Source organism: Euprymna scolopes, chromosome 21 (genome assembly GCF_053919585.1).
Source record: "Euprymna scolopes isolate OS-2025 chromosome 21, ASM5391958v1, whole genome shotgun sequence".
NCBI classification, from domain to species: domain Eukaryota; kingdom Metazoa; phylum Mollusca; class Cephalopoda; order Sepiida; family Sepiolidae; genus Euprymna; species Euprymna scolopes.
The window spans coordinates 72,715,593-72,735,532 of NC_136502.1; the positions used below are offsets into that span (position 1 = coordinate 72,715,593).

At 30.8% G+C, this 19,940-nt stretch overlaps 1 long non-coding RNA gene and 1 pseudogene across 2 annotated transcripts in view; both read right to left on the reverse strand.

The window, feature by feature from the left end:
* LOC145242483 (uncharacterized) overlaps positions 1-13,126 on the reverse strand; it is a 222,145-nt gene extending 209,019 nt beyond the window's left edge. The window contains exon 1 of the long non-coding RNA XR_013862746.1: positions 11,329-13,126. This is a non-coding gene — a long non-coding RNA (uncharacterized LOC145242483). The remainder of the gene's footprint in view (positions 1-11,328) is intronic.
* Positions 13,127-14,247: 1,121 nt separating this feature from the next.
* LOC145242481 (synaptosomal-associated protein 25 pseudogene) lies at positions 14,248-15,568 on the reverse strand (annotated as a pseudogene). The gene has a single exon (XR_013862745.1). The product of XR_013862745.1 is annotated as a synaptosomal-associated protein 25 pseudogene (transcript).
* Positions 15,569-19,940: the final 4,372 nt, after the last annotated feature.

Sequence of the window (19,940 nt, forward strand, 5' to 3'; positions counted from 1 at the left end):
TATAAAAGAACAGCTAGCAAATCTATTTGAAAATTGAAAGTTTATTCTTGTGTAAAATTTTCTAGGAAAGACAATGGAAGTGATTTTTAATATCTAAATACCACTTTAAGGGAGTTATGAGAGCAGAACCCTCATTAAAATTTCAAATATACATATCCTGTTTTAATGAAATGTGAGGCATATGTAGAAAACACTAATTTAGAGTTTTCCAAAATTTCAGCTTTTTTCAACCGTATTAGTGGGCAAAAAAAGGACAGTAATAAAGAAATGGGTAATATGATGGTATGTGTTTGAGAAAAAGCAGATGGTGTTCCACATTCAATCCCAGCCAACACTGGGTCTTCCTGCTAGTTTAATCAAGAGTAATGAATAAAATTTCTGATTTTTCTCCAGTTATACTATTATATTAAGTAAAAAAAAAAAAAAAAGTGAATTATAAATAAGAACTGATATACCTCACCCCCAAATCTGTCCTTTATTTCATGTGATACGACACCAGGTAACGCTTTCAGTAAACATTAATATTACTTGAACGCTTGGCAATCTAGTCTCTTGCTCTCGCTCTCACACACACACGCACACAATAAATAGAACATTTTATGAATTGATTTTCTACGTATTTGTACATCTTTAATGTCACAAGATGTTTTATCGGTTAAATGGTGTAGTGGTTGGCAAAAAATAAAAAGGATTCACAGTTGTTAGACTTAAAAGAGTGTAATATGGGTTATATTTATTTTAGTTTATGTAAAACAAAAAGGGGTGGCATTTCCAAAAAAATTCAAATACATTTAGTTTTGTAAAATTTTAATAACACATATTAATAAATATTCCCAAAATTTCAATTTCTTTAGAGTATTTTAAAGGGTTTTTATACAGCATAGCATATGCACACCCTCCAATTTGAAAATTCAAATATTTCAAATTTGCATTAAATTTGATTCATAGTCATTAGACATAAATTGAATAAAATTCATTGAGTACTTTATAAAACATCTTTAACTGAAGCCTTGAAGTTTAGACATTTTCTAGAATGAAACCCATGAAAATTAGAATAAGGATTCTAGACATAAAGTTTATCAGCATTATATCTTAATTTTAATCTTCATAAGGGAACATAAAATGTGACAGGTATTCTAGTTTCTCTATATATAAATTTGCCAGCATCTTAATTATTTACTTATTCTTTTAGTTTAAATTAAAAAAAAAAAAAGATCCAAAGAAAACTTAAATGACATTTCATATAACGTGAGTCATGTCTGTATCACTGTCAAAGTATTTTCAGTAATTAAACCATCATTTTGAATTTTCTACGCACTAATACTGTTTGTAAAGGTATAAATACGCGTCAGCCCCCTCCCCTCCCTCAAGCTATGATTAAAATAACAACTTGTGATTAATTTTATATCGTTTCAATAAAGTTGACACCCAAGTTCCTGTTATCATCATCAAAGTTAAGCGACGTTGGCTTTGACTAGTACTAAACCAGTGACCATCAGGTGCTGTATGTATAACACTCTCTGCTTATCCCGGCAATGTTTCTAGTTGTCTTGGATTTTTCTTTGCCACTGTACTCAAGAGATGCCAGTTCAGGAGGGTTGTAGTTGGTGATTGTACAACCCTTGCTTCACAATAGACTCTCTGTGCAGGCACTCTTTTTTAGAGAGATATCCATTGTTTATTGAGACTGAATGGCAGTCCTAAGATATTATTTTCATTATTTGGCATTACGTAATCACAAAAGGGTTGATATGTCGTGATATGTGTAAACCTGACGTTCTGTTTGTCTAGAAGCAATAAGTAATTTATTGAACACAATTGTTAGTGGATGGGAGGAGGTAGTATTTTTCTGACATTATTTAATTAGAGATAATTAATAAAATTGATTTTCTAATTGTTTGTTTCTATATTGATTTGAAATGATGTACTTAGGCTTGAAAAAGGCGTGTCTTCTTTTTGCCTTTCCTTTTTCTTTTTCTAACATCATTGGAAAACATGGCGATAAAATTATCTCTCGACTCAAATCAGGAGAATAATAGTAATTAGTACTAGCAGAATGACCCAGCATTGCTCAGGTATCAAATCAACGTTTTGAAAGATGTTTGAGTTGGATTTTTTAATCTTGGCACAATCAACAGACATTCTGAATATTGGAAGACTAAAATAAGGAGTTGGAGTTGGAATTTTGAAAATCCTTAGAGTCAGTTACACCTTATACCTTTTGACATTACCAGCCTATGTCAAATACGTTGAAATATTTCGTGTAAATTTACACAAATACATTAAATTCCCTAAAATTATTTACAATTTGGAAATTCATTAAAAAATGAAAATTACTGTTTCATATATATATATATATATATAAGCTGAATGTCTGTGTGTGTGTGTCTGGTCATGAATAGGCTCCTATATGGTTGACTATTTTAAAAAACTGATTACATATAATGATAGAAGATGTATCGAGATACAGGAATGGGTATGTTTGATCTTACAGAACAGTAGTTCATTAAAATTGTGGGGTCTGCGTTCGCACCTGGTCCACAAAGTATGGAAATAAAAAATTTTTAAATTAAAAAAAAAACGTTTACAAGTGTTTTTGATATAGATGTACATAAGAATACTTTGATAAGTATGTTTTAACTTAAATAGGGATGGTATAATAAAATTGTGGGGTCTGCGTTCGCACCTGGCTTCCATAGAATGGAAATAGGCACAAACTTTAATAAAGACTTTTCATATTTATCTGTGTAAGTATACTTTGATAATTATGTTTCTGTTTGAAGAAATATGGGGTGTTAATATAAAATTATGGGGTGTTTGTTCGCACCTGACCTCCATAGAATGGATATATGTCACAAAGTTTAACTAGGTTTTTTAATATAGATCCACAGAATATTGTGATAAGTGTTTCAGTGTGAACAGGTATGGTATAATAAATTATGGGGTTTATCTATTTTATTTTTACTTTCATCATATTTTGCTTTGGTTTTGATACCCCCAAATTCAACCCAAATTTACAACCCTTCCTTTTCATAACCTATCATACTTTCATAAATCAGAGTCCATTTTCTGTAGGCTGTTTTTGAACCCAGTCAACGACGGGTACTTTTACTAGTATACATATATAACTATTTCATTTACTCACATAAATTAATATATGAAAGTATACATTTATGCGTAAACTTTAAGTATTTACTTCAACAGTGCTCAATACGTATATATTAGTGATGGGACGATTCCAATAATTTTCCTGATTCTAATTCTCTAAATATTTAGTTATAAGGTTTTTTTGTTTTTTTAATTTTCAAATTACTGTAAAATGTAATATGTACATAGATTTTCGCAAACATAAAACTAGTATAGGTTGGTGATATATAGATTTTAGTTTTACTAGTAGTTTAAAATCAAGCCATGTTCATCATTTTGTTATTATTACCAGCAATGGAAAATGAAGTTAAAAAAAACAATAAAAAGAATTGTTTTTGGCATTGGAAAATAGGCATACATTTTTTCAATACTGATACCTATATGAATAAATATTACGCTCGTATTTAAAAAATTTTCTTAATAATCGAGCACTCTTCCGAGGTTCTCTCCCACTAACCTTAGATATTATGTGTGCATACATATATATTTTAGCAGGAAGATCAAGGAGTGATTGAAAAACAGTTTTTTTGCACTCAGCCTATAACATCATATTACCTTCTTTATTCAATTTTTGGGGTGAAACCAAGGATGTATTTGGTATTGATTGGATGTTACAAATATAAGTAAAGTGACATTAATTAAAATAAATTTGTTAAATTTAAAACTTCTCAAGGGACACCCAACATTTGTCTGAAATGCATGGGAAACACCCTCTTGTGGTCTCTTCCTTCAAGTCTTGTATTTGTATTTTTTTTTACTTTCTATAATTTTATTTTAATAAAATAAAATGTTTTATTTCATTTTTGAAGACGCAAAGACGAATGTTGACTTTATGATAATGCTGTATCCTCTTTGATCTAAATGAATTATACTTATCCAACTACTCTGAGTAATGTAATTTCAGTGTGTGTATATATATATATATATATATATATATATATATATATATATATATGTATGGTTAAGAGAGGAGGGATCTTATCTCCGAACAAACAAGAACTACAACATATATATTTTGTCGATTCTGTTGGGTAAAAAGAAATCCAATAGAGTGCTTTATTATTCTATAATGGCAGAATATTAATTTATCATTTTACGCAAGTTTTGCAACTAAAAATTGCTGCATGGAATCCATTCTATCACTCGTCAGCCATTTCTTTCTTTTTTACAAATTTCTGTTTTAGTTGCAACCTTTGGTACCATAAGATTTCAACTTGTGTAAAATCATATATATCAGTTCCTAATATTGGAACACCCTTGGATTCTTCATAAATGCAAGAATTCAAACCCCCAAATAAGTGGATGCACTTTTTATGGTAAGGAGGGAGATAGAACTTGCACAACTTATTGAAGAGGAGGGGGTTGAGAAAAGAATGTTGATGTGTATATGTCATTTATACTAAACACATGATGTTTTTCTTCTAAAGATTAGATAAAACCATGAAACTGCAGTAAAGTAATCTAAGTGCATTTTGTTATTCACTAATGACATGTATTTGTGTTTAGGTAAATAGAAAAAAGTGTAAATATAGGAAAATTATAAAGAAAGGTAAAATATGAATTAGATATAATAAAAATAAAAATGCATTTGACAAAACAATCATGATGGCTAACTACTGTTCACAGGTTGAGATGCAGGATTAAAAAGAGAAAATGAAATGTATGAGAAAAGAAGAAAATTTGAATTATTGAATTAGAAAAAAGTTTCAAGACGGCTTACAAAGGCAGGCAAGCAAGCAGACAGATTAAAAAGATTAAGAAAAAAATATTTAATAGAAATAATTGCTCTTCCTAGTTTCTTGTATTTACCAATTTTTTTTATAAGGGTTTTGTGAGATCAGCTGAAGGTTTGTCAAAATAAGAAATCTTATTAATATTTATATTGAATTAAAATATTTTATTTCAAAAGTTTTAAGATGAAAATTAATAATTTGGATTACCAGTCTCATCTTGGTTGTTATATTCCCAACGTTTCAGACGATTTTACCTCTGAACTTCTTCAGGTGCATCTTTGTCACAATACTGGAAGTTTTACAGAACTTCAAACTGAACCCTTTATTTAATCCATGGCTGTCAGAATGAGAACAATTTATTTTAGTAGATTAAATAAAAGGTTCAGTTTGAAATTCTGTAGAGATTTCTGAATTCAACTAAGTGTAGTATCTGTTCTGATACTGCACTTCAACTTGTCTAGTGTTTGTCAGTGATTTAGAAATCTTCCTAGATTGAGGCAATTTTATTTTTTGTCCAAATCCAGATTGCCCCTTGTTGAGAACTAAATTTTTCCCCATGATTAACCCAACTGTGTCTTACTCTGCTCTCATGAGGAAGCAAGTTAACAGAAACACAAAGATTTTAGAATTCAAAAAGATGCACCTGAAGAAGATCAAAGGTTATATAGGTTGAAACGTTATGAAAGTAACAACCAAGATGAGAATAGTTACCTGAATAATAATTCAAATAATACGTTTAGTTTAATACTGTTTGGCTGATGTGTACAAATGCATTCCTCTCCCACATCTTTTCTCTCAATTAGACCAAATTTTCATATTACATAAAAATACTTGTTTCATTTTTAGTGTAGAGTTCAGTTTACAATGCATTTCTAATGTAAAACGATTCCTCGATTTGATTTCAGTCACTTTTTTGCCAAAAATTTAGTTCACAAATGCATTTTCAGAATTTTGAGAGGGATTTTATGCTAAACTTGCAGAGCAAACTGAATCACTCTCCTAAATATTAAACAGTTTTTCAAAAATTGTTTTAGTTTGAGAGTGTGGTAGTCAACCAATATGATAATTTGAAGGATATTTTTGTTGTTTGCTTGAAGTTTTTGTTGCTTTGTTTTTTTTACAAAAATATTACGGGGGGGGGGGTATGGAAATGCTGAATATTTGAACAAATATATTTTCTTTAGAATTGACGATTTGTTACTTAATTTATCTTAGGAGAAAAAAAAGTCAAAACAAAGGTGAAGGAGAAAGTGTATGTGTATGAATAAATTATTCAGAAATATTTATTGATGAATTTAGTTAATTTCTATGGGATTTTATTTTTAAAATGAATAAAATCTAATTTATTTTACTTAATTTTATTCAAATTTTCTCATTTTTTTTTCAGACCCCCCCCTCTCTCTTTTTTACATGCATGCATGAATGAATAAATTATATATAAGTAGTTACTTTACTTAATTATATATATATATAATTACTTTACATTTTCTTATTTTGATCAAGATTTCCATTCAAACTTTTAAAATTAAAACGTTTTATATATATATATATATATATATATATATATATATATATATATATATATATATATATATATATACAAATACATAATATCACAAAATAATTGGAATATACAGATGAAATTCTCTTAAATATTTCATCAGATAAATCCCAAAAATGTCTTTATGATTTTTTTTTACCATTATTTCTCAATTCCGTTAGTTTATTCTAAAATTTGTCCACACTAGTATTATTGTTTCAGTATTTATTCTAACAGTGCTCAATAGGAATAGAGCTTAGTAGCAGTATAAAAATATACTTATACAGCCTGGCGATTTCCTTCATAAATGAAACAAACGTTTCTGGGTAATTTACTTGCCATGCTCTTGCACATGTAATTGGGCACTTGGTTATTGCTTTTATTATGACTAAAAATATGATCATTTAAATACGATGTAGTAAAGCCCAATTGAATACATAATGGATTCACGACTGTCTTTGTTCTCGTTGAAAAACATAAATTATAATCTCAACATAATTGTCTCTTCAAAAAATTGGTTTAGAATTTCATCCGATATTTTTACATTTAAAAATACATGAGCAAAATAAAAATGGTGTTAACGTCTTTATGAAATTGAAATGTTTTAAATTCATAAAGAAAAATCGAGTCGGTTTTTTTTTTTTTTTGTTTTTTCATCTTTTTTTTTTTTGTGTTTTCATCTTTTTTTTTTTGTTTTTTCATCTTTTTTTTTTTTTTTCTTTCAACCAAAGAGGGGTACGTTATTGTTCGATCGACATTGCGGTGAGGCTTATAGCTATTGATTTGTCATCTTTTTTTTTTTTTTTCGATAACTCTACACGTTTCTATTAGAATTTTTTCCCCCTTTATTTGTTCGATCTCTCGTGTTTCAGTTTGAAATGGCATTTTTTTTATCGATAAACGGAGATTGAATAGACATCTTTCTTTAAAAGAGTTCAGTTGTCTCAAATAAAGAGCCTATGTCATTTGGTCAGTCTCTTAGGTTTCAAGTTCATCTGTCTATCACACGAAATCAGTCTTAAGTTAAAAATTGAATTTCTCTCAGTCTGTCACACTTGGGTTTTAAATAGAATTATCGTGAGTCTGTCACACGGGTTTTAAATAGAATTATCGCTAATTTGTAACGAGTTTGAAATAGAATTATCGTGAGGTTGTCACAATCTAGTCAGTCTGTCATGCTTAAGTTAAAAATAGAATGTTGATCCTTAACTGTTGAGATTAAATCACAATAAGATTAACCGTTCTCGTCTTTCTAACTAATATGCATTGTCTAGCTCTATTAATCAACAATGCTTATTTATTTTATTTTTTATAGTGTTGTTCTACAATTAGTTGTTGCTGTTATCATTATGGACGTTAATTTGAAATGACCATTTTCAGATTTAAGTCGTCACTTTAACATCAAAAGTAGGAGATCACGTTTAGGAAAAGAAAGAACTTCCTTCATATCTTCTCTTAAACTATGATCTTATGAATATATATTCCTATACTAGTACTACTACTACTACTACTACTACTACTACTACTACTACCAAGCTCTACTCATGTATAGAGCACTCTTGTGAAACAAATACTGAAATAGGATAGGTATATATATTATCTCATAGAAATATATATTTTATGTAATAAATTCCAAACCAAATTAATACAATACAATATCAAATTTGTTTGTATTAACATTTAATCTAATAGTGTTCAATGCACTTGTCTAGAGTTGTAAAATTGAAGATTGAGTACGTTTGTGTAACCACTGAAGCTGTAGTTTTTTGTCTGTTTTTCCCCCCCAAATATCATTGGTTACATATGTGCATACATGTATATATATAATATTTGGTTAAAAGAAATATTTTTCTAGTGGAAAAAAAAAAATGAAAGATTCATATATGCCATCCACAGACTGTTTTGCTTGTATAACGTCTCGTCAATGTAGTTAGAATAACACCTATCAAACTTGCAACCATCTAGTTGATTAGTTGGCAACTCTACGTGGCTACAAGGCAGGCAAGTGACATCTCAATGATTTATATTTACATTGTCAACCACTAGAGAATGCTCCTTTTACATAGAGCTTTGTATTGGTGCTAATAGTAGTTGGCGTTATCACTTACCACAGTGCCCAACTCACGTAGGGGAAGGATCCTTATATGCTCACTACATTAATAAAACTTTATTATTATCATTATTATTATTATTAAAATAAACTATGGTAAATGACTACAGAAATGCGATCCTGTTTTTAACATAGTTCTATGACGAAAACACAAAAGCGTTTGTATAATATTGTGTATATAATGTTGTTTCATTATATTTCTGAGAGCGCATTGAATATACAAGAATCTCTCACATAAGTTACATCTAATATTCATAACAATGTTGATCATAATCTGCTGATTCAAAGAGCAATATAAATTTTAATGACAAAACAATGTCTGGTAAAATCTTATTGTGTTTCTAATTCTTAACAGCTAAACTATCTACTAATTTTCACGTGTAATTATCTGACACTGCACGCCACCTCAACAGTTTGCATTTAAATTTAATTTTTTGAAATCTCTTGCACAGCATGAGGCAAAATTATCTGATATATTTGTTGCGTTTTACAAAAGTAAAATGGACATAAGATGCCACTTTGTTATTGTTCACACAGTGAGAGGTTTGCAAAAGTTGTTCATAACTCAAAATATTCAGAGGGCATCAAATAAAATGGCATCATATGGAAAGTTGAAGAATAAAACTATTTTTCATTATTTGAATTTACTTTTATTAAACTCTATAACTGTTAGATTATCTTTCTCGACTTTGTAAGATTGAATCCCATTTTTTGTGTTGACAGCTTTCTTTCTACCAGGCGCCATCATCATCATCAGTCCAAAGTTATTGTTTTACTGTATCTCTAAATTCTTGTCACATTCTTTTTTTTTTTTTTTTTTTTCTGAGTCACAGGTGTGTCTCTTTGTGATACCAACATTTGTTTTTTCTTACTGCACTAATCTTGTCACCAAGATGGCCATGCAGACAGATAATACCTGTAACCATTAAACTTTGTAATAACAAGTGACAGTCTAGGCTGATAAGGCTCTTGCTCTGCAGTAGAATTTCAGGTTGATGACTCCATCTTTTCTCTCGTCCTCGTCTTCTTGGCAGGCAACCTTATTTATTTACTTACCTTATTTTATTCAGCCATTCACTGGAATTGAACCGCTTTTCCTTTGTGAACTTCAAACCCTCTCCCCTGCTCCAATCAAATATCCAAGAATTTTTTTTTTTAAATCTTTTTCTCCTCCTCTTCCTTTTTAATTTGTTCATGCACTAGATCTGACATTATTTTAACTCTACTAATCTTGCTTCTGTTTTTTCATTATTTTATTTTTTGTGGGTTCAAATCAAAATTGTTGCTTTAACAACTTCTCCTCCTTCATGACTTCTCATTATTTTAGGTCATGTTAAACCTCAACTCCAACTAGTTTTTTCCCCCTCTTTATTATTATTTTTTTAACTTTTGCATTTCATCCCCTTGGTAGCTTTCGGCTTAATTAAAGCCCTTTTTTCTTTTTAAATCAATGACCGTCTTTTGAAGACATTGAAAGACGAAGAAGAAACTATTACATTTGAAAAAAAATCAAATTTAAATTTTCCTCAAACCTATAGGATATGATATCAATAGAAAATAAATATTTTTGATCGGTCATATTTCTGCATTTTCATCTTTTTTCATATTAAAAACAAACCCAGATCATTTTAAACAGCTGAAGAAGAAGAAGAAGAAGAAGAAGAAGAAGAAGAAGAAGAAGAAGAAGAAGAAGAAGAAGAAAATAGCCTTTATCCAAAATTGTATTAATCCGACATTGCCCGGAAGTTTTTTACTTTCATTATTATTTCATTTTTTTGGTACTCATGCAGAGAGTGATCCGTGCTGAAATAATAACGTTATTATTTAAAAAGCCATTCTTAACATGGGGAGGGGAGGATGTTTTGTACCTAACCTTACAATTGAATAAAAAACATATCATAAAACTTTAATTAAATGTGGAAATACGATTTAAAAAATAGCGCGGATCACTCTCTGCATTAGCACCCATTTTTTTACCAAATTATTTTTTATCAAGTAGAATTTTTAAAAATGTTTGTTTATTAAATAATTTAATATAAATGATGGAATCCTTATTTTGATGAAGAGGAAACCAGTCTTCTTTAGCTTGTCTATAATGTCTTAAATCGGGTGGTTTTCTTTTACTTATCTGAAGATCATCATAGAAAATCCAGAATTAAAAATATTCATTTTGATTTTACACATACATACATACATATATATATATATATATATATATATATATATATATATATATATATATATATATATATGTGAATAAATTATCTAGAAATATTTTTTGATGTCTTCAGTTGATTTCTATGCGGAATTTTACCTTTTTTTAATACCTTATTAAATTTATTTCTTAGATGGATTTTTCCTCTCGTTTTTATTTTTAATGTAAAAAAATATCATGCATGAATGTAAAAAAGTAACTGATGCTGATTTTGAAATCTCTAAGTATACGAACCATGCAGGAGCTGGAACTGTGCAGGCATGCGTTTCAGAGGGAAGGGATGAAGGGCAAAGTTGGACTTTTCTGAGCATTCGATCTGCGTCTTTGAAATCTTGTATGGAGGGACTCTGATGAGTCTCAAGGGTCAGGGAGAAGAGTGAGAGAGTCGTGCTCATTCTGGATGCCAAAAGGAAAGAAAAAGATGAAGATAAGATGAATGGCAACCCCGTTGCAATGGTTGCCTTTTGGGGGGGAAGGGGGGAATTGAAAAAGAGAAAAAAATGAAAAAAAAAAAGTTTTTTTTTTTTTTCTTTTTATTATAAGAATAAAAAATGAAGCCGAGTCAAACAAAACTGTCTCTCACCTGTTATTTAAGAGGTAAATCCATCCCAAACATTTTTTCCACTATCAAAAAATCACACCCAAGAAGTCTAAGAAGTAAGGAGTAAAAGATGTTGAGGAAGAGGAAGAGGTAGACGATGAAAGAGAAGATAAATTCCTTTTGGTTTTGTTTTTTGTTTGTTTTTTCATTCATTTCTGTTTTTCTTGGTAATTTAAACATTTTTCCTTTTTTGTCTTCATAATTTGTTTTTCCTTTATTTTAATCCAGTGTGAAATTAATTTTGGTTTTGCCATTTTAAAATCAGTTTCCGTTTTTGGTTTGATATACTCATTTTTGATTGTAGTGTTTTCCTTCCTTATTGAGTTTATTCCTATTTTTCCTTAAACAACAATTAACAAAAAAAAAAAAAAAGAAAAAAAAAACTTTCTTTTTTAATCTAAAAATTAAAGTGGTTATATTTTGATTATTCGATCCAAATTAATATGATTTTAACTAATTAATATTAAAAATGTATAAAAAAATATTTTAACCTCCAACATTATAATTATTCTTTCTACTTTTTTTTCAATATTTTCTTTAAAGTTCGTTTCTTGTTTCATGTGTTAATTATTCAAATATATATTTCAATAGAATATTAATCACAGTAAACAACGAGGTGAATGATTAAAAATAAATTGTCAATATTTAAGAAATATTTTTTGTTGCTTTTCCTTGTGTTCACTTGTTGTTTTTGGAAGGTATTTTGGGTTGTTTTGTCGTTTTTGTTTTATTTTCTCGCTTTCAAGATGTTGGTTTAATTTTCCAATTAAATTATTTTTTAAATTCATTTCATTTTTTTATTTTTTATTAACTTGTACATGCATTCACAAACACATCTGAAATATATATATATATATATATATATATATATATATATATATATATATATATATAATATAAACGGCTCCTTCCAGTTGCAAATCGTCTTCCAGTGGATGTTGGCTTTGCTCTCTCCCTTCCCCCCTTTTTTTAAAATCTTTTCTGAACTGTAAAACAAAATAAAGCATAAAATTAAAAATATACATTTTCTTTTTGCCTTCCATATCCAGCATGTCCCCACAAAGACAAACATTTCTGAATATTGCTAATTCTATTGAATTATAGTGATAGTTACAAATACCTAATTTAAAAGCGGGTTCATTTTTATGAAATTGTCAAAATTCGTTTTGTATTAATTAAATTCATCATTTGCTAGAATTTCTTTATAAGCAGGACTTTCTACTTTTGAGGAATTTGGCGGGGGGGGGGGGATATTTTATGATTATTACAAAAAAAAATCCCAACTTTTTCACGCGAGCAAAAACATAAAAATGTTTTTATTTTTGTAAAATTAATCAGATAAAAAAAATTTTAAACCTTGAAAAATGTTTTAAAAATATAAAAATGGCGTTTCTTAATGTAATTAAAATCGATGTTTAGAACGTCGCATAAATCGATTTTTTTTTCAATAATGGAAACGAAACGGAGTTAAAATTTTCCAAATTGAAATATCAATTTGCTTCTTTTTTTTTTTTTTCTTTTTTTTTTTTTTAAATAAATGTTATATGTTTCCCTGTGCCTGCATTATAACGATGACAAGAGTTCTTAGAGGTAAAATAAATGTTAAGGTGAGATTAAATATGCTGGGGTTGGGGGGATATTTATCTTGAATATTTATTTTATATATAAGTGAATAAAAAAAGTATTTGTTCAATTATAGTCAAGTTTCGTTTAACGTAAAATTATATTAATCCTGGAGTAATGTGTTTCAACCTGTATTTAGCAAAAAAAAAGAAAAAAAGTCACATTAACGAATTCCTTTTCGGAATTACGAGCCAAGGAGTGGGGGGACTGGGGTATCATTTTACGTTACACTTAACAAACTACCGACTAAAAAATCGAACAGTATGACCTTTTTTTCCAGAACATGTTCGCAATTAATGATAATTATCTGAGGATTAGGTGTTCAATAGTAATCCGAAGATGTTTGAATTATGGCACGAAGAAGGTTGGATATGTAAATAACGACTCAATAATACAAAAGGGGCACGGTCGAACAAATGCTGTTTTTTTTGGCTAACAAGCACAACTGAACCCATTGAACCATTTTGCCTTTAAACTTTGAGGCCACAGTCAGAAATTACCTATTAGTCTATAGTTTAAAGGCTTCAAAGTTATTTTCAAATTTCGACACACACGCACACACATTATATATATAATATATATATATATATATATATATATATAATATATATATATATATATATATATATATATATATATATAGCTGTTTTTGTTTACATCTGTACTCTTTGACATCTGAAAGTAACTTTGAAGCAGTTAAAATTGGCAAATAGCTATTAATTTTCTGTCTTGGTCAAGCATTATGGTTCTTTTGTTGTTTCTTTTCAACCAAAAGGAAACAGTATTTTTCGACCGCACATTTGTCGTGCAAGACGATGAGGTGAGGGGGGGGGGAACTTACTAAATTCCGATGCGGAAGAACAACAAATATTATATGAAGGGGAAAAGGGAACGTGAAACTTATGATTAACTGATACGATACACACAAGTAGGACGCACTAAGCTCACAAGACAACATTGTATCTACAGATGGCGAAGAATATGAACGGCATATAATATTTGTTTTTTTTTTTTTTAGAAGACCCTCTTTCAACTTAAGAAAATATTAAGTAATTCAAATATATATAAACTTCTTTTTTCCTTGCTTAAACATAAAATTAAATTAATTCTGCAGCATTTTTTTAAAGATCAAAACAAAACTTGAAAGGATGGGTGGGATAAGAAGATTGTGGAGGGGGTAAGAAAAGAAGAATGAAATGTTTTTTTTTTTTAACTTTTTCTTTTCTCTCTCTCTTTCTCATTCGCTCTCTCTTTCTCTCTTTTTTCTTTCCTTCCATATTTCTCGATTATTTGTTTTGTCTTTTTTTTTTTTTTGTTTTTTTTTGTTGTTTTTTTGATAATGCTTTTTTTCTTCTTTTTTTATCGCTTCTTCTCGCTCCGGTTCTCTCTTTCGAATTGTTTAAGCATCCTTGAGTAATTTGGTGGCCCGCTTGTTAGCCTCGTCGATACGACTCTCGTTGGATTCGGCCTTCTGTTGGATCCGATCAACTTGCCTGTTCTGGGACTGAATCTCGTTACCCATATCAATGGCCATGTTTCTCAGATTTCCGATCATACCGCTCACCTCTTTCATGTTGTCCTCCATCTCGTCCTCACGGGCGTCATTCGTGATGCGGGTCACATACCCGCCCATGGGACCCATCTGATCTCCGACCGTGACCCGAGGTCCGTTCGTGTTGGTGGGGCCATCGTCATCCTTCTTCCAAGCGTTCGCATAATCTCCACTCTTTTCAAACGACTTTGCCTTTTTCCAGGGCAACACACACAGGCCACAACACTTCTCCATCCCTTCCAGATTTTTTTCTGCATCTCTCATATCCTGGTTGATCTGATCGAGGCCCTCTTCGATGCGATCCAACTGTTCCCCTTGTTCGTCCAAGTTGACCAGGGTCTGTATACCCGCTTCTTTGCTTTCTTCGCACATGGTCAACATTCTCCTGGTCGCTTCCAGGGAATCGTCCGTTACTTGGTTGCATTGTTGCTGTAGTATTTCCAACTCAGTCTTGGGGTTTGCGTCGGCAATTTCTCCGTTTTCAGCCATTGTTAATCGTTTGAGGTTGGGTGACGCTAATACAACTTTTTATCCTCAAAGCAGTAAAATTCCTCTAGAACTCTTTCTTCTCTCTCTTTCCCTCGGGTGTAAATAAGTTGATGTATTATTTCTTTCCTGGATTATGTGAAAATATTTTCCCTGTTTCTAATTTTAGTTTTGTATGCAAATGAGAATCGATTCACGAAGCCCCCTTTTTCACCCCCTAAAACACTCACTCTCTCACTCGAACCCAGAAAGACAGAATTAAAAGAGGGGGTAAACAAGGATATTGAAGATCTTTTTTTTTTTTTACAATTCCCCCTTGTGTGTGTGTGAGTGTAAAAATATCTGTATGCGTGCGTGTATAGCTAGATAGATAGGCAGATAACAGAGAAAGATCGAATCATACAGATTATTATAAGCTATTATTATTATTCGCCTGCGTAGTGAGTGTACACAGAAGCCTGCAACACAAACACGTCCGACTGGTGAAACTGAAACTAGAAAAGTGGGCGGGGTTAAGTGAGCACTTCTCGTTTGACGTGACGGCGAGAATCTCGCGTTATTTCACACGAAAGTTAACAGTGGGCGTGGGTGGATATATAACAAGAGCAGACAAATCAATCAAATGGCTTTTGGCCAATAAAATATATCGCGCTTGCTTCATGTCACAAACTATTTAGATTTATTAGCGATCTTTAATTGATCGACGTTGCCCGGGAGTCTTTTTACTTTCATTTTTGTTTCGTCTACCCCCTCTTCATTTTTTAATATATGTTAACTATTTCGCTTATTTGTTTTTGTTAAAAAAAATTTTTTTTTTCAAATAAAATTTAATTTATATCACTTAAATCAACTTGTTGTTGTCACCTCAATTTATCAAATTATTGGTTGTAAATAGTTCAGACGGTTTGAAATTTGAGCCTCGTTTTTAGTTTGGAAAAGGTTCGATCACATGGTACTCAGTCGACGAACAGCATATGGCCCAATATTTTAGGCGGCACTTGAGGAGGAGTGTGAAAGGCTCAAGGTTTTCAGTGGTTCAGTGGTTCACTGGTTCATTTAACCATTAAATTACGTCAAGTACAAATTGGAAGCGAGCGTGTTTTCTGTTTTGACTTTTTTTTCTTTGAGTAAATTTCATTTATACTTTTATTTTGTGCTTGTTTTTGTTTTATTTGTTCATTTTAAATTTATTTTTATTTTGATTCATTTTAAAAAATTTTTTATTTCATTTTTAATTTTAAATTCATTTTTATTTTATTTCCCTCACTAAATATTTTTTTGTACATTTATAATAAGAAAATGCTTGCGCAACTATTTGAGTGGACAAAGAACTTTGATTCTTCTTATAATTTCCTTAAAGAACGAAAAATACTTGCATCTACGATGCAATGTAGTGTTTGTCATCAAGAGATGACTCAAAGTACCGTAACAACACTAGGTGTGGGGAAATTTTTGACACCCTTAACACAGAACTGCGAATAAAATATAAAAAAAAACTCGTAATTTCTCTTTTTAAAAGTGAGTTGTTTATTTTCTTTATGGAATATACTTCCAAAATAAACTATTAAAGTTTTAAAAAAATAATAGAAATATTATTTTTTATTTTTAAAAAACAGTGTTTACAAGGTGCCGGCGCGCCTTCATGCAGCCATTTTTTTTTTTTTTTTTTTACGTAATGAAATCAATTGAATTTTACGAGTTAATTTTGTTTCAATTTTTAAACTTTAAAAATCTATCAAAATTTTTCTATTCGTTCAATTTTTACGATATTTTCAGGGTCAGTGTGAAATTTTATGCTCTTTCCAATAAACTGAATATAATATTTTAGATAAACGTTTTTTTTAATCCCCCCCCATTTTGAAATGCCTATTAAAATTTTAATAATTAATTTACTCACCAAAGTTTTATATATCACAAATTGAAGATAAAAGATCAATAAATAATAGATTGTAAATTAAAACAAAAAAAAGAAAAGAAGTTATTTTTGGAAATTTACCTGTAAAGTCCAAAATGTAAAACCTTTTTTAAAAAAAAAAAAAACACATTGATTTTTTTTTTTTTTTGAAGCCTATGTTCTGCTTATATTGTCCAGTAAGTAATGGACGCTGACGACAATTTTTTCTATTTCATTGAATGTTTTCTTTTTTTTAGATATTTAAAAAAAAAAAATTTCACTCGATAAAGAAGAATGAAAATATAATAAATCAAAAATTTATGTATTTCTTTAAAAAAAAATTTTTTTAATTCCTCGAGTGTTTTTTTTTTAAGGCAAAAACTTATAAGTAAAATTTTACTACTTTTAATCTATGGGAACACATATTTCTTCAGGCACAAGGCTAGATGGCTAACACGAACATGTGGTTTTTACTGCCTTCTGTCCATCCATAGTTCTAAACAAAGACAAACGGCTACTTCCGGTTTTCGATAAAGATGTAAAAATGTTTGCGTAATCACGCTTTTTTCAAACAGTTGTTTAAAAAATTCTTTTATTTAAGAAATAAATGAAATTTAAAATATAAATATGGATAAATTCTGAACAATGAAGAATGAAACTAAACATTCAATAGTATATTTTATAGGTAAGTGATTTTTTCGAATTTATATTGATTTTTTTATAACCGAAGTAAAATTTAGTTGATTTTCTTCAAATCTTTTTTAAAGAAAACCGATTTAAAAACAAATATTGCATAATTTGCTATTAAACCTGTTATTATTTTTTAAAATTTAATCTTTACTCCTTTAATTGAAAAAAAAATTAGGGTTTGAAGTAGTTATAAGCTTGTAAAGATAGGAGGTCGAATTATTCAATTTTTTTTCACCGATTCTTAAGATCGGTTTCTGACACTGCTATCGTAACACACAGATTTTTCGGTGCAAAATTCATAAGAGTCAGAAGACATCCATTAAAAAAGGATGTTGCTTGCTTCATCTGTCACAATGGTACATTGTATGAAATAAATATTCTTTTTTGATTACTCCAAGTTTTGTCATTTAATACGTGTAACAATTTGGAGTTTTAAATCAATTTGGCATTGGGGGGGTGAAAAAGTTTTTCATAGCTAAATAGACCACTGAAAACCTTCTGTGCATGTCCCATAAGGGAGCCGTTTTTAGAAAGCAAATGTTTGCGCAGGGTCCACACTCCTCATCAAGTACCCTTTAGGCATTTATTGATATAGCCACCATAAGTTACTTTTCTACCTAACTTATTTTTAAGTGTTCGAGGCGAATCTCGAGGCACCCGAAACTCCGAAGAATTGCCACCATCTTGTTATTCTTAGTCAACAACTCAACATTACTTGTTTCATACTTTAAAAAAAAAACAAAAAAAAAAAACACCTTTAGTGTTTTTTACTCATTTTAATTTTTTTTTTTTTTAATTCAATTTTCACCCCAAACAAGGCACAGTGACACTTTGAAGTAGGGGGCTACTATCAGGGACATAATTTGCGGAGGCATTATGAAGGGAGATGTGTAGAAAGATGTTTGTTCACATTACGCTTGAACTTCTGCATATCAGTATGGAAAAGCAGAATCCCGGAAGGGAGTTCCAAAGACTTGCAGTTCTTGGGAAGAAACTATTGGAGTAAAAGGCCTTCTTGTACCTAGGGAACTCTACTGTAAAGGGGTGGGACTTAGTTGCTTGTCGGATTTGTCTGGGATAGTTACGTCAAGGAGGTACAAGTGTTTGCAGTTCGTCAGAGCATTCACCATTAAAGTATTTGTAGAACAGGAATGCAACATCTCGTCGATGGGACAGAGGCTGAAGCCTAGATGACAGTTCAGGACCTATCAGGTTGGCGACTCTCTTTTGAACCCTGCCCAGGAGTGAGAGACAAGCAACAGATGCATCAGCCCAAATGTGACAACAGTACTCCATACATGGGTGAATGGTGGCCTTATAGAGGTACAGGATACTTTCAGGCGTAAGTAATTTTCTAGCACAGTAGAGAGAGCCCACCTTCTTTGCAGCAGCCTTGGCAATGCTCTCAATGTATCTATTCCAGTTCATATTCCCTGTAAACGTTAGGCTAAGGAGTTTAAAAGAAGTACTTTCAGGCAATGTGTTCTTGGCCATTGCTATTGGTGGTAGAGAAGGTTTCTTGTAGTTATTGAAGGAAACAAGCTTAGTCTTGGCAGCATTGAATGTGACCATCCACTTTTGTCCCCATTCCACTGCAGATTGGAGGTCATCCTCTAGTGTTTCTGCCATTTCCTTAGATATGTGTTCATTTGTTTTCCCCTCATATCTGTTATAGAGAGTGGTGTCATCAGCAAATATACCCATCTCCAAAACCGTTTTATCAGGGAGGTCATTTATGAATATCAGGAACAATAAAGGCCCAAGGATAGACGCCTGAGGTACTCCCACATTTATGTCATATTGTTTAGATGTACGACCGTTGAGGACAACTTGGATTTTTCTCTTACTTAAGAAGGATTTAATTACATTATGTATTCTTCCAGTGATTCCATATAATCTAATTTTCCTTAGAAGACCATCGTGCCATACCCTGTCAAAAGCCTTAGATATATCAAGGGCTACCGCTCTACCCTCCCCTGTTTTGTCCAATGAACGGTATATACGTTCAGAGACTACAGTTAAGATATCTGCTGTTGAACGGGCTTGCCTGAATCCATATTGTTTGTCAGTCAGGAGTTTAGCAGATGTTAGGTGCTGGACTAGGGCTTGATTAACTAAGGACCAAATATTTTGGTGAAAAGCGAGAGGAGGCTAATGGAGCGATAATTTAGTGGGTCAGTTCTTTCACCAGAATTCTTGAAGACTGGTACCACAGAAGCGGTTTTCCAGCAGTCGGGAAAGCAAACCGCGCTGAAATAATAACGTTATTATTTAGAAACCCACTCTTAATATGGGAAAGATGATTCTATATTTTCACCTAACAATTTAATAAACAAATATATAGTAAAA